General features: G+C 47.3%; 1 protein-coding gene and 2 long non-coding RNA genes across 12 annotated transcripts in view; 2 read left to right on the forward strand and 1 right to left on the reverse strand.

Annotated features, from left to right (window-relative positions):
- The window catches only part of SLC8A3 (solute carrier family 8 member A3), a 98,292-nt gene that overhangs the window by 21,824 nt on the left and 54,379 nt on the right, over positions 1–22,089 (forward strand). The window lies entirely within an intron of this gene.
- Positions 270–21,018, forward strand: LOC137857513 (uncharacterized). Of its 2 annotated transcripts, none has more exons than XR_011097116.1 (3): positions 270–1,039; positions 16,514–16,767; positions 17,420–21,018. It is a non-coding gene; the product is annotated as an uncharacterized lncRNA (long non-coding RNA). The 2 variants fall into 2 exon arrangements; XR_011097115.1 differs by having other exon boundaries at positions 273–1,039; positions 16,604–16,767.
- LOC137857512 (uncharacterized) lies at positions 4,899–6,074 on the reverse strand. Its single transcript, XR_011097114.1, has 3 exons — positions 5,827–6,074; positions 5,475–5,607; positions 4,899–5,368 (listed from the first exon to the last, which is right to left on the reverse strand). It is a non-coding gene; the product is annotated as an uncharacterized lncRNA (long non-coding RNA).

Raw genomic sequence — 22,089 nt, forward strand, 5'->3', positions numbered from 1 at the left:
GAGGAGACTACCTAAAATAGACTAGATATAAGGAAAAATTTATTTATTGTGAGGGTGGTCGAGCATTGGAACAGGCTTCCTGAAGAGGTGGTTGGTTCCCCATGCCTGTCATTGCTCAAGGGATATTTGGACAATGCCCACAATAATGTGCTTTAACTTTTGTTTATCCATAAAATGGTCAGACAGTTGGACTCGATGATTTTTGAAGATCCCTTCCAACTGAACGACTCTATTCTATTTCATATAATGAGTACTGCCATGCTCCAGCCAGGTCTTGAAGAAAAAAAGACTTCAACATCCATCAGTGGATTTGGGTAGCAAATTTTGGCAAGCAGGTTTGGGGTACCAGAGACTAGAGCCATGAGGCATTTTACTCCAAATTGTACTCCCTTTTATCTGCCTGCTGATGAAGACTTATTTTTGTCTTTGAAAAGTGTGGCAGAAGGTCAGAGCGTAACTGCATTTTTGCTTCACTTGGGTTAAAACAAGCCACATTCAGCAGGACCATGTGCATCCCTGTAGGACAAGCTGTAATGAAAATGAAGGCAGTCCAGAAAACAAGTACATGCCAGATGCTTTGCACTGTGGTTTGTGTCCCAGAGAAGATGCCCTAGAGCACAGATAAAACCTGTGTGCTGTACTCAAAATTGTGCCTACACTTAATGCATTAACAGGGCTTTCACATCCCTGTCGGGAGGCTGCTGAGAACAGTTTTCCAGCTACAGGGGAGCTCTAGCACCCCTTGTGGCTCATAGGCCATGGGAACGACAGATGGATTTATTTTGAAACTAGAATGGGTATATATGGCTCAAATTAATAAGCCTAACCATGTAGGCCAGCAAGCTGCCTTTATTCATTCCCAGGTTGCATTTTAACTGTCCAGATCTTCTGGGAATGGACTTTTGGTTTGGAAACATGTGAAGGTAGTTTTTGGTAATCATCCCTTGGCCTTTAAATTCACTGAACACAGGCCAGGTGCTGCCTGTTCTTTGCTGAGGTGTGGATGGAGGCAGCTGTAGGAACCTGGAGGTGCAGATAGGTGAGCTGAATCTCTGCCTCCTGTTTATGGTTTCTAAATCTGAATGCAGAAAAAATAATTCTGAGAAATTATTCAGGCTGTGAACAAACTTGAGGCAATTCAGATCTGGATTTGAAATTCAGATCCACAATCAGCAAATGCCATCTAGTTTTGGTTTCCCCTAGTTTGGGAGGACAGGTGAATATAGGGTGTTTAGGGCAATTTTGTAGTTCCAGAGAGCATTGTGTGAGTGAGTGGTCCCTGCATTGTGCAGTACAAGGCTGTATGAAGACACTGGGTCACCAAACAGCCAAGGTTGTGCCTGGCTGAATGTTTCAGGGCCTGCCTTTGAAATGCCTCCCCACTGAGGGGGATCTGCCAGGAGGTGCTGGGGTCTGCTGTGCACTAAGGGGCGACTGAGGGTCCACAAAGCCCTTTGCAGAACAGGAGGAACAGTAGGGAAACAATGTTCAGGAGACAGTTAAAAGGACAGGGGGCCAGAAAGCAAGGAGAGGTATGTGCTCCCTGCTTCAACTGGCTGCTTACACCCTTACTTAGAGAACATCAAACGTGAGCATGGGTTTCTGCTCTGGTGTGCGAGCTGTTCATGATTTTTAATGTACTCGGTATGGGCTTCTGCCTCCTTCACTACTTTAGCCTATTCATTCTCCTTGTGGAGTCACTTTTATAACATTTTTAACTCAAGAAGGAAGCAAGTGCATGGGAAACCTCATGCAGCGATTTAAGACGGTGCTAAGCTTTACTGTGGTTATGCACGTATGCTATGATTGCAGCCACAAAGAAATGCTGCTCAGCATAAGCCAGAGGAGGGTAAAGGCTGCAGTCTACTCTCAGCTCATTCTCTGACATATGAATTAAAAGCCTTCAGATTGCATTCTGCAGTGGCAGGCAATCTAAGTAGATTTTAGGTCAGCCTCCTTAAATGTAGCAATGCCCTAATTAATCTGAGGGGCATTGGTTTACACAGCATCTTTGAGATCAAACTGCTGGAGACAGACTGCCATCTACCAAATCCCAGGGCCAGTGGTGATAACAGCGAGCACTTCCCCTTAAAACTAAATGGAGAAGGGGCCTTTGCTTAAACATTATAAGATAAAACAAACCATATCAAGGTTGTTTTTAAGAGGCTTTCCCTGAAGTATGAGGGACTAAAAAAAGCTGAGTTGATGCATAAATTACAGAGTAAGAGGAAAACAGATCCTGCCACCGGCTCTTGCTTACTGCCTCTGTGATTCTTTCTAGACTAACATGGTCAAAGTTTCCTTACTCACGTTTGGGTGGGAGCACAAAGAAAGCAGGTTGGGATGAGGAAGCTCAAAACAGTGCCATTATTAATGAAATATGGTCACATGCAGTGTGTGTGTATGGATGTGTATGGGTGTTGGATAGCTATAAATCAAACTATGTAATCTCAAATGCTGTCATCTGTTGAGAAAGGAATTGATCAGGTTTTGAATTCTTGATAAGGCTGCTGCTTTTTCATTACACTTGTTATTTCTGAACTCCTGCTCCAGTGAGGCTCAGGTATGACCTAAGCAGCTGAAGCAGACTCCTGGTTTTCTTGTTGACTAAAAGGAAACTCTTGAAGGATCAAGTCCAAAACTTAGATTTTTTAAATCTTATTTATTTATTGCAAGATGACCAAACACTTTTCTGTTAAATAACTTTTCATGTAAGTAAGCTTTGGTTTCTTGGATGTATGAAAACGTAGAAGAGGATTGACCAAGCTGCTTTATCATGTCCAAGCAATGCAGAAATCATTAAGGGCCAGCAGCAAAAAGTGAATTTCTTTTTAAAGACTTTTATTTCTGCATAATAAAGGGAACTCCCAGCAAGAGAAGAAACTTTAATTTAAATTGCCATTTAAATTTGTATGAAAATCTGTCTTGCTTCAGAAATTTTAGGAAGATGCACAAGTTACCACTAGCTTACTGAGAATGCAAGCTGGAAGACAGAGTGACAAGTTCTGCTGTGACATTTACTGCAGTTAATGATCAACAGATCAGGCCAACAGATCTATTTTTTTGCTTGCCTATGTTGCTGGTTGCTTCATTATTTTCAGCATCTGCAGTCTACTGAAGGTGTAGCCATCTGCCCTGAGTCTGTCATACTGTGTATTGTCTATGGCTCGGGGAGAAGCTGGATGCTGAGAGAAGCTGTGATGTTAAACTGGCATTAAATAGCCTGCAAAACCTCTTTGCAAAGTCAGAATGGCTTTGGTAGCATGTGTAAACCTAGAGCCATTTATCTGTGTGTGTTAGGCAGCGCTCTCAGTTATGGTAGGGCTGTCTCCACCTTTAGTACAGATACTGCTGGAGATGAACATGTTTAGGCTGCCCTGATAGATGGTGAGGCTTTGGTTACTTTTGGCCTTTATGATTTGCAGAGGAGGTTGTTTGTAAGTTGCACACTGCCTTTCCGTGTCTGCTTCTGCTACCTTCTCACCTGTGTGCTGTGCCACCCTTGTTTGGTGGGAAAGGCGGCAGTGGAGAAAAGTGAATGGTGGTCATTTGTTTGAAGGACATCATGCTGAGGCTTGGTGTAATTAGTTGTCATTCCTTTTTGCCATTCAGTGCTTGAGGAAACTGTCAACTTAATTTTTTTAATCTGATCACCTACGCAAACGTGGTTGCAGCCTTTTGAGGGAATGCTGTTAGTGATACTAAGCTCTTCTCTGTGTTGTTTCACCAGTGGGTCTAACTTTGCAAAGGAGATCAGGGTTGTTATTCCCATTTTGCAAGTGTGGGGAGGAAATGCAGAGAAGGTGACTTCTGTTCCCTCTGGATTACCCAGCTGATCAGAGGCAAAGACAGGAATAAAACCAATCTCCCTGAACCGCTGGCCTATGCACTGTCCAGAGGAGGGTCTGTGCACATCAAGCTTGTAATTTCCTGTTACTGAAAACCACAACGAATTTATGCAGATTCACTGACCTCCCCAGCTATCAGGCAGCAGACTGGTACAGATAGAGGCAGCAGCTGAATTACCTCCCTATCCCCCTCAAGCTGTCAACAGTAACTGCAATTCTGGGTGCTCATTTTCCTAAATTGAATTTTGGTCATGTGGCATAGAGGTGTACTGAATCTGCAGACCCGGGGTTATCTATGGCAGCTGTGGTGACACAAATTAATGACCTAGGTCATGATGAAATTATTCTGATAATCTAGTCTGAACTCCTGTTCCACAGCTCTCGTACCCTCTGCACTGATCCTGATGTTCTGGGCTTGATGTAGAACAGCTCTCGAAGAGTTAAGGCTGAGTTAGTGGGATTCCAGGTGATGAGAATTTGCTGTGTGAGGCTCATTTCCTTCTCTCAGGACACCACCATTTTGTCTCTCTTGAGATTTAACTTTTAGTGAATCCTCCAAACACTTCTCCAGTTTGCTCCCATCAGAGGATGAGCTCCTTCTGGCTTTCTCTTGCTTCACCTTCACATACACTGAAAGTTCTTGATTCCTGTTTTAATCCAGATTAAGGAAGAGCAATAGCAGCTGTCCTCAAAAGGAGATAGTGGCATTACAAGGAACAGTCAGAGGAGAAGTTCCAACACTGCTCTATGGCTTCATTTAATGAAGAAGGAGAAGAGCATTTCCCCCGCCCCCATGGCTAGTTATCTGACCTGTCTATCTGAATTCTCAATCCAAGCAGTATATTTCTTCTATATTCCAGTGACCTGATTTGGTTACTGATATTGACAGTCTCATAGCTAGTCCCAGTTAAAAACAAACAAACAAAAAACCCCACTACATTGTGAAAGGTTGTTGTATTTATTTCTTGCTCTGAAATTAATGTTTTTAACAGTAGCAGTAGTTCTAATCTAACTGCAGTCATTTACACACACACACACACACACACAGAGTTTCTGCATTAGACCTGCTGTGAGGTCTAGGTGGTGTGACCTGCAGGGGATTTGCACAAGGTATCAGGCGACTGTTCCTGGAGCGTATGTGAAATCATCCCCTACAAATGCGAGAGAGTGACACCATCCTGGGAAGAGGAGCCCTGAGCTGACCTTCACCTTCCCAGATAGCCTTGTTGGCAGGTGTCGAGTGGACATTCTTGCCATCAGTTCACGAAGAAGGATAAATGACATGCTGCCTCAGGGGCTGTGACTTCTTGCCCATCAGAGGAGGCATTTGTATGAATTTATGTAACAGCATTAAACAAGGGGGCCTGGGACCCCAGCTCAAAAGAGAGGCGTGCACGAGGCTTTGCAGAGCTGGTGTGCTCTGATCTAACAGAGGAGTCCCTGGGAACCTCATGGGGTCCTGAAGCAGGAGACCTGTAGAGGGGGAGCTCTGGGAGGCTTCTGGGAGACCACTGATATTCCTAGTTTAGAGCAAACACAGGGAAATTCATCATGCCAAACAACGCAACCAAGCTTTGGGTTTAAAAATGAACAGATCAGAACTGATCCAACATAAAACAAGTTTACCATTGGTTGAGTGAGCTTTGCCTCCTTTACTCATACTGGCTCTCACAGTACTGCATGAAGCACCTTTGAATGAGGGGCCTGCAGACACACACTTCACACACAGGATTGCAGAGGCACAGATCACTTCTGTTTCCTGCTTACTGAAAGGGGGAGAAGCCACAGTTTAAATAGCGCAGCCTCAGGGCTGAGGAGAAACGCTGGGGGCAAGACTTGACAGACTGTACATTGCTCCAGTGCAAGTATGTTTGTTGTTGTTTTTTTAACCCACAGTGGGACCATTAATTACAGCATTACTTTAATGTGTCTGTGACTTCTAACAGATCAGAGTGCCAGCAAGGTTTCATGGGCTTACCCTTTTCGAACAGAGAATGGCAGAGCCTAGAGCTTCCCTGACCAGAAGTCCTCAAGCACAGTTCTCTTGTGGCTAAATAGGAGAAGCTGACCTTGGTGAAAGAGGGCAGCTGTTTCAAATGCAAGGTGATTTATCTGTTGCTAGCAATGTGGCTTCTTTCTTATTTACCTCATGGCAGGATAAAATGTGATGATAAGAGAACTTGCCACTCTAGCCGTTGTAAGTACCGTAGACCAAATTCATCCTCTGTTTAGCTTCAGTGAAAACAGCAGATTTAAAGCTGGGAGGAATCTGGGCTGGTATGTATTTACAGCTGTCTTGGCAGATGGACTGTTGACAGATGAGGCCCCTCAAGTCTCTGCTTGGGTGCCAGCACTTCTTGCTGCTAGCTTTTCAACTGGAGCCAGTCCTGGCGTAGCACAAGCACTGGCTGCTCGGAGAGCTGGGCCGTTTGGGTGGTTTAGGCTGGAAGGGCAGGGTGGTGAAAGCCTGAGCATCACACCTGGAAACGGGACCAGTTCTTCCCACCAGGGTTTGCAGGACCTGTCCTTAGGAGGCTGATGGAGATGTCTGCTGGGCTGCCCTGAAGCCTGATGAGCCTCGCATAGAGTGTGGCACTGTGACTGCACCCTGTGAGCCCGACCAGCCTGAGCATCTGCCAGCTCTGTCCTCGCTGAGCCTCCCCTCTCCTGAACAGGCCTGCTGCAGGCCAGATTGCAGTGCCTTTTCAAAGCTCCCTTTCCACTTCCAAGCCTCGTGCGTAGCTGTGTATGTCCACCTGGGCTCCTTTGGTCTCTGGCCTCCCCCAGCGGGTGAAGAGAGAGATTGGAAATTCAGCTCCCTGCTCCAGATGTCACATCCTGACAGCTTCCACCATGTCCTGCTGCTCTCAGGAACAGATGCACACCAGCTGCTCGGGAGCAATGGCCAGCCCTTCCCCTTGCAAGCTCATCCCAAGTATTGGTGCTGAGACATTCTGGGTATCAAAGGAGCCCAGGGCTTGATGCTGCTCCCCATGTAAAAGCCGTGGCTCTGATCTTTTGGTGTCTCAGTTAGACTGTGGAAGATCTCCTCCAACACTTACATTTTTTTTTCTTTCTTTATTGTCGAGCTGGCCAAGCAGAGCTTTCAGGAGTGGTTGTTCCTGCCTTTGCAGTGCTGGCATGGCGAGTGTGTTATGATGGTTTATTTACAGCAATGCCTCTCTAGTACTCCATGTAAAGGCATGTTGTCAAAGTGAAATGCAGTAGGAGCTACCTTTTGTGCCTTTGTGCTTCTTTCCATGAGATAAGCAAGCCAAAGAGGTCCTACCCTTGTAAAAAACACCACCTAGGCACCATGCTGCTCTGCTTTTACCCTTAAAGTGTGATAAAGCCATCAATATTTAATGTAGAAATTCCCCCTCCTGTTATCTCTGCTGTACCCATCTTTCCTCCTGAATTAGCCTCTCCTTTACCTCATCTGCTTGATCATGTTGGCTTAATACTTCTATCTCTGCATTTTTTAGTACAGATAACTGGGCTGCAGTGCTAGTGAGCAAGAAGGTGCCAGGGACAACGTACTGGCTGTGCAAGAGTAAATACGTACCGAGCTGTCTGTTTCTAAGACATCACAAGTGTTTCTTTAAGATGCCCAAAGTGTTTTGGGGTTGGTAGTGTTAGCTTTGATAACTCATAGTATTATTTTTTCTTTCTGTAGTGGAGTTGGGGAGGGAAAATGTGTGATTTGGCAGCTTTTCACAGATGTGTCCTGTTAGCTGACACCACCGGAGGTGGGCAGAGCTGTGAATAATGCAAAAGCACAGCAAATGGACTATGCATGAGCAATAACTGCTTGCCTGGCAGCCGGGCTCCTGGAGTTTGATCAGCTGCATGCTGCAGAGCAATACCTGCATGCTGGGCAGGGTGGAGCGCGTCGGGCTCCTGGCTGCTGCTCGCGCACCAGTGAGAGCAGCAGCGTGCTTTATCTCAGCCGTGACTGTGCTGCCTTTCCTATGGGAACATCTTCGTTTTCTATAATTAGCTAGTCCTTGGCATAGCTGTCTTCCTTGCTCTTTTTGTGGCCTGACAAGCGGGGTGGTGTAAGACACGGGAGTGAGCGCGATCTGTAGGAGTCACAACTGATGGCAGCTTCAGTAGGTCATTCGGCTTGTGGTGGGCAGCTGGTGCTGGCTTTCCCTTGAGGTGACGGAAAAAATAATAGGCTCAGGGGCCTGATTATCCCATCCTTTGTATGGTACAGAGCAGAAAAACAAAACAAAACATAGCAGCTGTGACATCTCTGCTGGCTGAGTGAGTTGTAGGCAGCAGTCTTGGAGCAGGAGAGAAGTGTGGGGTGATTTCGCTGGTGCACAGCCCCCAGAAGAGAGAATGAAGGGTGGCTCTGTCCCAGGTAGCTGTTTGCAGCTGTGTTGGAAGGCAGGACAAGAGGACAGGCAGGCTGCACGCCTGGTAACCCCTGAGCTTCTTCTCACTGTCTTAGGAAAGACTGAGAAGGGGTCTTCAAAGGAGGCTGAGACCTCCTGTGTACATCTAGCCTGGCATGTGATGCCTCAAGCAGTGCTGCATCTGTTCTGGGAAGTGACCCAGAAAGGACCACTGTCCCCTCCAGAAAGGGAACAGTCCCAGAAAAGGGACAGTGGCTGCCCTTGCTGAGGGATTTCTCTCCTGGGTTGGAGGCTGGGGAGTTGTACTGGGTGGCAAGGCTGCAGAGGAGTCCCAAGGGAAAAATACGCAGCAACAACAGGACTTGTGCTAAGGGCACCTCCTTTCCAATTTTGGTGGGGGGAGATGGGTTTTGAGCGAATCGCTGCGCGGCGTAACAGCCCACTCCCTGGAGGGTACATCTAATGGAATTAAAGGGTATCTCTATCTTGTTCTGGGCGGCGAGAGCTTCCTCGAACCGCTGCCCAGAATACTTGTGAGACACCCTATAATTCAATTAGAAGTACCCTCCAGGGAACGTATAATTATATCATATCTATGAAACGTAATGACAGCCCCCTCGTGTCACATGGTGAGCAACTCTCTGCCGCTGCCCAGAACCTTTCACCGGTAAGGAACTAATCTGCTTAGCGCAGATTGAGCTCGCTGGGCTGCAGCGCTCACCCGCCTGCTGCCGAAGGGGATCCCTGCCAGCAGAATAAACCTGTTAGCGGCACGCCGGCCCCGCAGACCCCTTCCCACCCTCTGGCCGGGGCTGCTCGCCTCCGCCTTGCCCTCCTCTCTGATGGATTTGCTCTCTGAAGCTTCCTGGGGGTTTTGATGAGCTGGGAATGTTCCTTATCCTGTTCTTTTTTGGTGTTTGTTGGGTAAAAACAGTCTGATGTGATACCAGGTGTGCTGAAGGGAATGAGCAAGCAGAGTGTCCTTCCTACCTTCCTGCACCAGATAGTAAAATTTTAATAGGAGTTGGTGTGCTCTGGGGAGAGAAATAGTTATTCTGTGTGTTTAGCACCTCTGCTGTGAAACACTCACCAAGTCCTCCGCAGCGTTTGAGATGGCTTAAGGCAGTGGGGAACGCTGAACCTGGCCAACACGTAGCGGTTTTCCATGGGATACTGCAATTTCAATTTATTGTCAGCAGCTTAAATCAACCTCCACAAAACCGGAGAGGGAGGGTGAGGTGAGGCCTCAGAACGACTGCGTAGCCTCAGGAAATCATGTAGAGGAGTTTCCTGGTGGGAGGTCCACGGGGAAACAGCATCATGATCAAGGGACGCCCCTACTGTTCAGGTGTGACGGCTGCTCAGGGAGGGCTGTGTTGCCCCAACCCTCCGCAGCTCGGCAGCTCCAGACGGCTCTCCCAGAAGGTTCGTCCACCCACGCGGATAATTAAACCCATCTACCTGTCACGAGATTGTAGTTGCTGTCAATGCTGTTACGCTGCTGGCTGTCAATCCCAAAGCTTCTTTCTGCCCTCAAATGCTGGAGCTCTGAGTAAGCGAGATGCCTCTGGAATATGAGATGAAGTCAGGGAAGAGGGAAGGGAAGGCGCTGTGAGGAGGTGGTGGGGGAAGCGAGCAAGGTTTGCCCTGTTTGAGGCAGGAGGGTGTTATCCTGTCCCCAAAAGTGACTGATCTGAGTCCCAATGCATGTCCTTGACTGGTGTCTCGGGGCTGAGTTACCAAAGGTGGAGCAGAGGTGTGTTTAGATGGAGCTGTTCTCTCCTTGGGGATGATTATATGGGGTATCACAGGCCTGTGGGGCCACGGTGGGGGTGTTTCCAGGGCTTGAGAAGGAGCTTAGCTGTGGGTTGCTAAATACTCTGGAGAAAGGCAGATGGAGAACAAGGTGGTTGTAACAATAAAGAGAAATGGATGACAGCTATTTGATCAGGACCGTGGAGCCTTGCTGTTCTCCTCTAATGTGGGACTGGGGTTTGGTGTCTTGCTGTGGGGCCAACATTGCTGCCAGGACTTCTCAGTCAGTGGGGATGTCTTGGAAGCAGATTCAGATTTATCTCTTTGTTTCCATGCCACTGACAGAAGAAGAAGCTTCCAGCCTTGTTGAGGGAAGCCAAGGGAAAGAGGGGCTGTTTTCTGCTTCCTACTTTTCCCTGCTGCTGTCTCTGCTCAGACTGCCCCAAAACTACAGCATCTTGGAGCCTACCTCCTTGCACTACCTATTGCTTATGAATGCTTCAGATTGCACTGGGAAGCCATCTGCTTTTTTTTAGACATCACTGTCTTTAACTTATTATAGCTTGGAGTGAAGAAAGAAGCAGCTTCCTCCCAGTGCACATCACCTCCTCCCCTCTTGGCATCCAGGTATCTGTAAGGATGGTGCCTAGCTCTGAAGGTTGCAGCAAAACAAGAGGTATGTCAGGAAAGAAAACGTTGAGCTGTTGTGTAGACCCTGGTGGCTCTCAAGCACCATATCTTTGTCTAGAGCAGGAGAGGGTCTTAAGCAAACAGTTGTGACAGGCTCTTCCCTGGCTGCATTAGGGGTTATGTTTTTGCTACAGCTCTGGAGTAACTCTCACTGCTCACCTGCATTTGCACAAGGGAATCATTGTGGAATAACACGTAACTTTTCTATTCCAAGGGAAACCTCTTTTACCAGCTGGCTCACGTTTCATTTACCATTAGAAAGAGTTAAATGCTTTTTTCTGGAACAAGATGGTGGGACAGTAGCATGCCCAAGGTTACCTGAACTCCTGTAGACAGAGCACAGAGGTTGCCTAAGGAATATTGAGGTAATATCATCTGGTTACCTTGGGGAATTCCTTGTGGCAGTTATTGGCATTTTGCATTTATATTAATATACATACTATATATATTATAAGGGGTCACTTTACCTGCCACCCAGGAGCAGCTGCCTCTCGGCAGGCTACGTTGGGTGGCCACGGGGCGCTGTACGGTACCAGTACCACAGGGCAGGGAACAATCGGGGCGAGGGGGTGCCCAGGTGGGCAGCTTTGGGGCTGGCAGGGTTGGATGCAGCGTGCCTATCCCGTGAGGAGCCATCCGTAGCTCTCAGGCCATGCAGTGACAGCTGGAAGGGTGAGCACCAAGAGCTCAGCACAGGCTCCAAGGGGGTCTGTGCTGGGCCTGGAGGGCTCAGCCCTGCTGCCTGGAGGGATGCGGGCGCTGCACTGGTGCAGGCTGGGGGCCAGCTGGCTGGGAGCAGCTCTGCAGGCAGGCAGGGAGCTGTGCTACGCTGCAGGGAGAACTGCTGGCCTCAGGCAGTTCGAACCGAATCGGGGCTGAAGCAGTATATTGACTTAGCAGCAGCATATAATTAACCAGCAATCAGGGAACTATATGAGGATCGATATCAGCAATACAGTGGATAAACCACAACAGCGGATGCCTACATGATGCTGATGTTCAGCTGTGGATTTCTAAACACCGTTCCATAAATGATCCCTCCGTGCCGGTCCTGTTTTGCCTGGAATGGGCCCCATATTTCCCCACCAGGCTTGTTGGTCCCCTTGGGCATGAGTCAGCAGTGTAGCAGGTCTTCAGTGTTAGCCCTGTAAGTCTGTGCTGCCGACCTGGGATTTTGCAGGCTTCAGGAGAGGTTTATTCCTTGTAAGAGAGAATCAGCTGCAGCCCTCGCCAGGATGCACAGGGAAGGTGTCCCCAGGCTGCCCCCCTTCTCCTCTGCTCCTGGGAAGAGAGGCATCTGTGGTGAGCTGGGATTTCCCAGCCAAGGTCCATTCTGTGCCTTTTTTTTGCATCTAGAGCAGGCGAGATGCTAAGTAGACTCGTGGCAGAGCTCCCCGGGAGACTGCTAGTGCTGTAGCACATGAGATTTAGCGGAAAGGTGGAAAAAGCAGAAGTATATCAGAAATAATAGTTTTAAAAGTGCTAATGATAAGGAGAGCAGAAGTGCCATCTATTTGAGATCTCAAAGGCCATGTATTTCATGCAGAGGAACAACAGCTAGCCTGGCTGTCTCTCAACCTTAATGTCTGGTTGAATTTCTTCCTTCTTATTTTTTTTTCCTGTTAACATTCTTTTTTAAATAGAGTAGTCCTCTAAGGGCCCAAGGTGGAGCCTGTAAGATGTGATAGAAAGGCTCCTGCTGTTGGAGTGGGTGGAGGGGATGGCATTAACCATCTTATGGCTGGTATTTGCTGTTTTGTTGACAAGGACAGTGTTCACCCAGCACAGGGTGTTTTGCTGTCATTTTGATGTGATGGGTTGGAGGAGAAGAATCCATGCAGTCGTGGCAGCTTATTCAAACTGTCCCTTCTCAGGCAGCCCAGGCATGTACGTGCCGTGAGGACATATCAGTAAATAGCCATGAAACTGGGATGATTTGAACCAAGATCTGCCAGGAGAGGAGTGCAGGCAAGCACTGAAATATTTACAGGGTGGAAGGACTGTACAGGGTGGAAGGACTTTTCTTTTCCTAGCTGAGGGGGTGTAGAGATTTCACAGGTCCAGAGGATGAGCATGTGAAAAAATCCTTGGGAACCTCAAATTTCTGGTGGTATTTCTTTCTGAAAAATAAAATATAAGGGCAGTTTAGAACCCTTTGACTGCATGACATTTTTGTTTCCTCTGCTAACTTAGAAGTACAAGAAGAATTAATGAAAAGATGCGTTTAGCAGTAATAGCTACCATTATGGGCCTTCCCTGCAATTGTTGCTACTTCCCCTGGGTTTCAATGAGAGCAGGAAACCTGGGTCTCTTCCACTGGCTTTCTTTGCCTGAGTGGACATCAGGAAGTTTCCTCTGAACCCTTAAAACTGTGGCTACTTGCTTCAGTCTTTGGAGGGGTTAAATATTGATGATTAGGGTTGGAAATGTGACATAGGAGATTAGATCTAGAATCCCATTTTGCTGGTGCACTGATGACAGGATCTTATCAGCCTGCCACTCTTATTTGATTACTAACACTCCCTGCTGCAGAAACTGAAAGGGAGAGATGGGAAGTGGCTATTGATCGGCAATCAATAGGGGCTGAGGTGCTTTCATCAGCCCAGAGAAGACAGCACATTCACCTGCTAATTGCAGCCTGCAAATCCCAGAGGGGATGCTCTGGGCGCTGGGTATTGGCACAGCTGCTTGTCGTGCTATCAGACCCATGCTAGAAGAGATCAGTCTCGAAATTAGTGCTTTTGGCACTGGCCCCACATGAGCCGTGCCATCCTGTGACAGCCACCCACGTTCCAGCCTAAGGTTAGCAGCATTGACTAGATTCATCAAACATGCCCTGGGAGCAAGAGGAACAGCTCAGTATTGTACAGTGGGGCTGACTGCACTCACTGTTTGAATAATGATTCTTCATTAAACAATCGGGGCTTGTGCAGCTGAGAACAGGAGCGAGCATCCATGCTCTTAGAAGCAGGCAGATGGAATTTCATCTTCCCTACCCCTCCCAACATATACTCATATATGCATCTTCCATCTCCTCTCCTTCTCTAGCCTTCCGTCATTTCTTGGTTCGCTTGTGCTTTTGCCTCCAGGTGCACCTCTGCTTCATATGCTTTAAAAGTCCTTGGAGAAATGAGCCAGGGTTGGCAAGTAATGCAAATACAAGGCAAGCTGAGGAATGTCATACATCATGTCAGTGTCACCTCCAGTATGGAAACTCTAAGAGATTGCAGAGAGCAATCTCTCATGCAGCCACTTGTTTTCAGGATAATGTTGTGGATGCAGGCTCAGGTGCAGATGGTCCTGAAGGTCCTGGTGACCAGGAGGAGGCAATTGCCTCCTCTCTGTTCTTCCTGGAGCTAGAGTTGATGCTGGGCAGGGCCGTGCTCCCCCTGCCATTCCTAGTTATCCGTGCAGAGCCCTGACACAGGGCCATTAGTGACAAATTGGGACATCACTGGGCCCAGCTAAATGGTGTTTAATGCTCAGTGCGCATCAGCACGACAGGCATTTGATGGCATTTTTGGCATCAGGCAAAGAACATAGCTTTGTTCTGCACTAGCAGTTGCTGAAGTGTGTTCAGCCATAGGAACTGCACAAAGCAGAGACTTTGGACATGACCGAGTTTCTGATGTAGATGTTCATGAATACCATGTGTTCCAGCCGCTCCTGCTTTTTCTCTCCTTATCCTTTCTTTTCACTGTTGAGATCACTCTTTTCCCATAGTAAACCACGTGGAGCTGTGCAGGCTGCTCAAATCAGGAGCTGGGAGCAGGATGCTTAACATGGGGGTGAGAGCTCTTCTGAAATACCAAGGTAGGGTGCCAACATCTCTGCATCTGTGAAGCTCAATTTCTGTCTCATGGCCTCCTGCCTCGGGTAAACGTGATAGTTCTGTGCTAAATCCAGCGCTGGGATGGAGAGCCTTCTTTCTTTTCTTCTGTTTTCCACTTAAGCCCAAGAGAGGCTATTTTAAAAAAATCTCGTTAAGAGAATGCTCCATTTGCATGATTAAGTCCTGGAAGTCAATAATGCCAAGCAGAACATTAATTCTGCCCCCAGTGTGTATAGTTATAAAACGATATTTAATTACACAATTACAGACTATTTATCTGATAATCAAATGTACTCTCGGTGTCTTCCACACACAGAGCTTCATATGTGAAACATCTTGTTGTATTATTGTATTCTGCTGTACTTCCACCAGTTTAATTATCCTGATCCTGTCACAGAGCTGAACTGACCAATGCCTAATCCTCTCTTAATTTTTATTGGGCCTCTGGTGTCCATCAGAAGATGTTCACATCATATTGAGTTACAGTGGTGTGAACAAAGCAAAATAAGATGAGGAGCTTGCACCTAGCACAAGGGCTGTCAGTCCTTCTCAATTTGTGGGCCTTTCAAAATATCCTAGGGGGATGTACGTGTATATAAAGCCCTTTGGAAAAGACTTAGTTTGCTCTGTAGTGTGTAGTGATCTTGGTTTTGTGTTTTTTTTTTTTTTTTCAGTAGCCTTTCATGGTTCCCTTGGGAGCAGTCCGCAGCCTGCCGTCGAAGCGTCGGGCTGAAAGCCACCACTCTAGACTTTTTAGGCAAAACGTTCCCTTCCAAGCCAGTGACTGTGTGTTGTACCATTAGCACTCCATTTCAGAGGGTGAAACGTTTAACTTCAGAGCTATTTTAGCTGCAGAACTTAGGTGTCCTCAATACGCCTGCAGCGTTTCTGTCTTATTACGGGCTGTTATATTTAATTTCTAGTAGGTTGTGTAAGAGCAGTGTACAAAACTCTTTTCTCATGAATGACTCCGAGAAGGTCTGTCTGTAGTACGTGAAGCGATTCCTTCTGCTAAGAGGTAGTGCACTTATGGACATAATTTGGCTTTGTGGTATTTAAATAATAAGCCTTGGTTATGTTGTTAATGCTTGCACCATGTGTGAAGAGAAAGGATTACGTCTGGTAAGCATCTCTGTTGTGCCATGGGACAAAATTAATTCTGCCATTGTCACGTTCCCCTTGATGTTGCCATTTAATTTTGTTGATGCATGTGTGCCAGAGTACTCATCTAAGAATGCAGATTCAAGCATCACTGTCCTTACCAAAATCAAATCATGCCTTTTAGAGTTTTTTTGTTTTGTTTTGTTTTGTTTTTCCAAATAGCTCCATGCAAGCATCTTTCTGTTGGTTTGCTATCTCCATCATGAAACACGTACTTCTCTTAGTGCAACCAAATAATAAAATAACAATCAAATGACAGTGGTATGCTGGCACATAGAAATGTTCTCTGGTGGCCAGAGGTGGCTGGGCTCAGCTTGGCCTCAGTGAGTAGCAGCAGTACGAACACCCTCTATCTGAAGCAGTAGCAACTGTGTTTGGTGTAGCTGAGTCCAGGCTCTGGCTGTGTTGCTCTCTGGGAAGCTTCTGGTGGCTTTGGCCTCTACCACCACAAAGGGGTAGGAAGTTTCTGGTCATTGTTACAGTATTTGGTTGTTAGCTGAGGTGAAGATATGCCCAGTTGTGGAAAACTTGAAAAGGAGCAAAAACGAGGGCAGGGCAGCTGGTGTTGATGGTGGCAGTGCGCTGAGCACATTCAGTCTGCAGTCTCCCCAAACCAGGCTGGGCCAGTTGTGTTTTTATTGACTAAGAGATTGGCTGCAGACGTTAGTTAAAGTCTGTTAAATCCTTCTGTGGCTGATCTTGTTCCCATGGCCTTATGCTGGTCTAATTGCCTTTGCAGGAAGATTAAGCTGAACTGAACTGAGGTCATGTTCCTTCAGAGTAAGGGTGTCCACTTGGGGTTTTCTCATGCCCTAACTCCACGCTCCTAATTCATGCAGCGAGGCTTTCTGTGGCCTCCCCAGGCAGATGAGCCCTTCCCAGTGTTGCTGGGTTGCAACTTCCTTATGCACCTTCCTTCCTGAAGTACATGTCCTTCCTTGTGCTGAATCTAGAAGACAAGGGGAGCAGAAGTAAGTCTACAGTCCTCAAAGAAATTGGCAAATACTGCCTGGAGCATCTGGGACTCAGACTTCATCCTGGGGCACACAGAAGCACCTCTGAGATCTGGCACCATTTGAGGTTGTTGGCCATGCAGACCATGAAGGACCCAGCACAGGTGAGCTTGGAGTTCATCCTGATGTGGGTCTGTCCTGTTGTGCTCCCAGCAACTGCTAGGGCAAAACCAGAAATTCCCCCCCTCTTACATCCTCACTTGCTATAACTGACTAGGTTAGTATTAGATTGTGTTTTGTACTGAGGTTTTGGTACATGATTTCATTTCTGTCCCAATGGTGATAGAGTTGAGCTTCTTTTCCAGTTTTGGCCATGTATGGTGAACTAGGATTTGGTCATATGTGATGAACTCTTGCAGCTCAAAGGGGAATAGCACATAAGGTGGGGGAAGCTGGCTTTCTCTCCCAGCCCTGCCTCTAATTTGCTTTGCGCACATGGAGGAGTTGCACCACTGGCCCATGCCTTGCTTCATCCACGTGCAAAATGGAGCCAACATAGCAGCCATTACACTTCCTAATGCTACATTATCATAGAAAGTCTCTTGCTTTGGGTCTTGTCCCTGAACACTGCTCGTTCAGGGACAACGAGCAGTGTTCAGGGACTAGGGGTGGGCTTGGTGGCTTTGGAAGAGCTGTCAGCACAGTGTTAGCTACGTGGCAGGGAAAGGTGTAGTGTGCCATTTGCAGAGCTGCGGGGGATGTGAAGGATGCAGGTCTAAAATAAATGTGCTTTCCCTTTCTCCACTGACCTCGCAGGTTTGGTGCTATCCCAGGCCTGGTGTCTCTGTGGATCACCTCTGTTCACCCTGCCTGTATGGGTAAGCTGCTCTGTCTTCCAGAAACAGGATAGCCACGGAAAAATAGACTGGGGTGCCTTCTGGTTTATGGACTAGCACCAGACTTGCCTGTGTAATTACAAGACCTTTATTACTAGGCAAAGCAGAAAAGGCTTTGCCTGGCACTCAGATCATAGGCTGGACTTGCAGAGGTGGCAGTTAAAAAATAGTAATCTTTCGACTTGAAAACTGAGCCTATTTCATATGGAGGGAAACAAACAAAAAAACAACAACAAAAAAGCCAACAACACCAACAAACCAACTGAAAAACAAATTACAGAGTTCCTGTAACGCTAACCACGCTCTGGGGAGCTAAATACGTCTCTCTCAAACATTCAAAGCATCTAATTAGCAAAGCCAGGCAGTCACTAAGGAGACCACCAGCCATCTCCGAGCAAGACACGTGCGTCTTGCTGACAGTGTTGGCAAGGTCACCCCTTCCCCATCTTCCCACCCCCCACCTCCAGACCCGACGTAGTGGGGAGCATCTGCCATCCATTTCCCCCTGCCAGGGAGTGACAGGAAAGGTTCACCGGGAAGATGAGAAGCATGACTGATGGCAGCAGAGCCTTGCTGAATTATTGCCTCTTGCGTGGGGAGCAGAGATTTGCTTTGGGGATGCTGGATTGTAAATCATCCATCTCCTTCTTTTAAAGGTGAACTGAAGAGCTTTGTGTGCAAGAGGGAATTAACCAATTATTTCAGAGGGCAGGATAGTATTTGTAAGCTTCAAGCTCAGATATGTTTACATATTGAAAATGAGAAGTGAAAATCACTTCTTTGGTAGAGAAGAAATAAAGCAAGCCTCATTTTTTGGTGGTTCCTTTCGTCTGGTCAACAGCCACCACTGAATCGGTGTTGGAAGGGGTTGCTGTGTTTTGGTGCTGTCTGTCTGAAGTATGCGTGCTCCCTCCTGCTCTTGAGGTGCAGCTGTCCCAGAGGGAAGCTGCTGTTGAACCCCTTTGAGATGGGGTGGGTGGCGATGAGGGGCTGAAAAATTCCAGGCAGTAAAAGGGCTCTTTGGATATCCCAGCCCCAGTGCCCCTCTGTGTAGCCCCCCAGCCTGGGTATGGAGGCAGCAGGAGAGGGATCCTCCTTGTCCTGCTCCTTGGGACATTTCCCTTTCCAGGGGATGAATTGCTCACTGCCATTTGGCATGGTCAGTGCTGGAGAACAGCATCCCCCCATGAGCCTGCTTGGGCTTTATTGAAGCGCTGCCTGGCTCCGAGGCTCCCCCGGATCTTTCCGTCTCTTTTGTTTTTATTGCAGCAATAAATCTCCCAGGATCTCTCTAGCTGGAAGGGTGGGAGGGATGGAGAGGGGAGATTTCCCGTCTAGTGCATTGCAGGCTTTTATTGACTGTCAGGAGGAGCAGTAAATCTGTGGCAGGAGGTGTGCCCGGCATCGGGAAGCAGAGCACTGAGCACTGTTGCCTCCAGCAGCTGAGGCTGGATCAGGGATGCTCACAGGCACTGCCAGGGAGCTGTAATGGCTCTGTCCTGCAGCTGCAGTCCATCTTGAGGGCGGGATTGTCATGAAAGCTTCTACCTTTGCTTTGCTTGACCTGCTTGCCTGTTCATGCCATGCGTAGGCTGCCCTTGCAAGCCTTCCCTCTGCATACAACCCATATTCTCCAGGGATTTCCATTTGTGTGGTCTGGGGGGTCACTGGGACTTGCCAGACTGGTGTGTGGGTCCACCACTGCCTCACTGCTGCTTCTGCAGAGCTGGGGATCCAGCCTGGTCCCTGCAGGACCGGTGTCGCTCCCAATCCAGCAGCGGGCAGTGCTCAGCTTCGAAGCAGAGCTGGGTGCACATCCTTGGCGTGGCTCAGCATGACGGGTCATCCGCTTCTCCAGGGCGAGGGTCAGTGCATCTTTGCAGATCTGTAGCCATCTGGGACTGATATAAATGTGACAGAAGAAAAATCAACCCTGAGACATTCTGGCCAGCGCCAACGCAACGTGCAGGCGCCTGGCTTCTGGGATGTTTCCAGCTAGCTGCTTCCTTTAGCCAATGTTTTTCATCTCCAGCCTCTAAGCCCAAACTATCTTTGTTTTGAGGCTTACTCATTTTTTCCTGTTACAGGCTTCTTCCCTGTGTTTGTCACAAGCAGTGTGTGTGGGCAGTGGGGCTGGTGTGTGACACGTTGCCCTGCAGCCCAGCGGGGCTGGCAGTGGGATCCCTCGTGCTGTGGCTGGGGCAGCACACGACAGCATTTAGTCAGGGATGCTGGAGCTGCTGGGATGGCCATGAAATCCCAGCTCTTACCCTGTGTCAGGGAGGACATTTCTACACCAGACCAGGTGGCCCACAGAGCTTGTACGATCTCTGTCACGGCAGGACTTAAACAACAGCTTGGATGACTGTCAGGAATGGCAGAAGTAAAATAAAAATCATAAATAAAATATTAAATAAGCTCTGGGTGTAGGCATCAACAGTCCTTCCCAGGAGCCTTCACAGAGACCATGCTGTATGATTTTGTAGTAAATAAGTATACAATACCCCCAATAACATTGTAAATAGTGTTTGAAATACTAATGAATAGCTTTTTCCACAAAAGCTACTTGGCAGTAAATCTACCAGGGTTTACGTTAAATTCATGTTGAACATTCATCACATTTACATGCAGGTCTGCTGTGTAACACTTGCACTTCTTAATTTTAGCACGCACGGGCATAACTACACACCCCTCTGATTTTCTTCTTTCAGAAATGCTTTCTCAGACTCAGTGAGAGTGTGACGTGGGCTGTGTGTCATCCGGATTCCTCTAGCTTGGGAAGAATGACAGCGTCTCTTTTACGTTTTCCTTGGCACAGCAGAACTGTGTCAACAAGCTGAAGTTCAGGGATCCTTACAGCTAGCAGCATCCCGCTGTTAGGGTAGGACCAGTGCTGTCCTTGGTTGCTGGTAATTCATAAAACCTCTACTCGCACTATAGGTCAGACAGATGCAGAGCTCTGCCACTTTCTTGGATTTCTGAATGATGACACATTTTCCCCCATTAGTCCAGCAAGTTGGACGAGCATTTCACTTTTATTTTTCCTCTTCTTCTGGTGTCACTCAAAAGAGCAGTAGAGGCAGAGTGTTACTCTAGCAAAGGGACTCTAGCACTTAAGCTGGAAAGTCGAGCTTTTATAACTTGTGGCACAGAGGTATTGATGTGGCTTGTATTTTGTCCTTTTGGCTTTAACTCCCCTCCATAACTGCCTTAAGGAACCCTTCAGATTGTGTCTCTGCAGCCATAATGAAGCATCCTTGCAGTCTGATTTCTCCATCCTTGGACAGGAGAAACCCACACAGAGGTCTGTGTCTTCTCTCTTGGTTCTTCTCCCATTGGGATAAATTCTGGACCATGAAGCCTGTTTGCAGTCTCCACACCTAGAAAGGACATTCCTGTCTGTCTTGTGAAACTTGGATACTGAAAGTAATTCAGCTAGAAGCAAAAGTATCTTTTCACTTTAGATTTCAGCACGCTGTGATCCTGGACAGGATTTGGCAGTTTGTTGGCAAGAGGAAATAAAAAGAGGTAGGGGGATTTTTTTTTCTTACTGTTTAAAAAAAAAAGATTTTTTTTTTTTTTTTTTAGAAAATGTTCTAAAGCTGATGTTGCTACAAAAATGGATGTGGATCTCAGCTCTGTGAAACCAGTTCTCACATCCTTAATTCATAGCCTGTCTCACCTGAACGCTGGGGCCAAGTGTCTTGGCAGGGGAGGTGATTGAAAGCATCTCTACTACAGTGCACACAGCATAGTGCTCTAGCATTTTGAGGTCAAGTCGAGTAAGCAACAGATTTTTTTCTTCTCCCAGCTAGCCAGCTCTTGAATTAGCCTTGCTGCTCATTCTCTGCTGGCTCTGGTATTTGTGGAGGAGAATACCACTGCTCTGCTGTGGTAGTTTACCATCAACAGTCCCCATTATTGCCTGATTTTACTTGGAAGAGATTCCTCATTTCCCTGGCACCAGCTTGCCTTCCAATAACTGCAGCCAATGCCATGTACTGCCTTACAGGGGAGGGCAGGCAGGCAAGGAGAGGCCTCTTGGTGATTTCCACCTGGAGGAAAAGCTCACTTTGGGGAGTGGTGCAAGGATGGCCAACAGTCTTTGAAGCTGTAGAGGTGATACCCTTGAAGAGAGGAGAATCCTCCTTTCGCTGTCCCAGGCTAAGTACAGTGACTGTTGCCTGTAGAGCTGAGAAACGTGGGTGTAACGTGATCTAAAAGATGCACCATGCAATATCATCTCAGCCTAAGGCAGAGCCACTTGCATCTGTGTCACTTGTGACAGATGTTTCTCCAGCCTGTTCTTAAACCTCTCCAGTGGAGAGACATTTACAATGTCCCTAGGCAATCTCTTGTGGTACTTTTAGTACTTTACTGTCCTCACCCCTTAGAAAGATTATCCTAATTCTTATGAGAAACTGGCCTTGCTCAAACTCCAGCCATATTTTTCCCAGATCCATTCTTCCCTTGGTTCTTCATTAATAATTTTTTTTATACCCTTGAATGCTATGCCTCAAAGGTTCACCTCCCCTCCTGTATTCACCTAATCTATAGGGTAATCCCAGCTCCTTTCATCTTTCCTCCAGA

The sequence above is a fragment of the Anas acuta genome, chromosome 5 (assembly GCF_963932015.1).
Source record: "Anas acuta chromosome 5, bAnaAcu1.1, whole genome shotgun sequence".
Classification (NCBI taxonomy): Eukaryota; Metazoa; Chordata; class Aves; order Anseriformes; family Anatidae; genus Anas; species Anas acuta.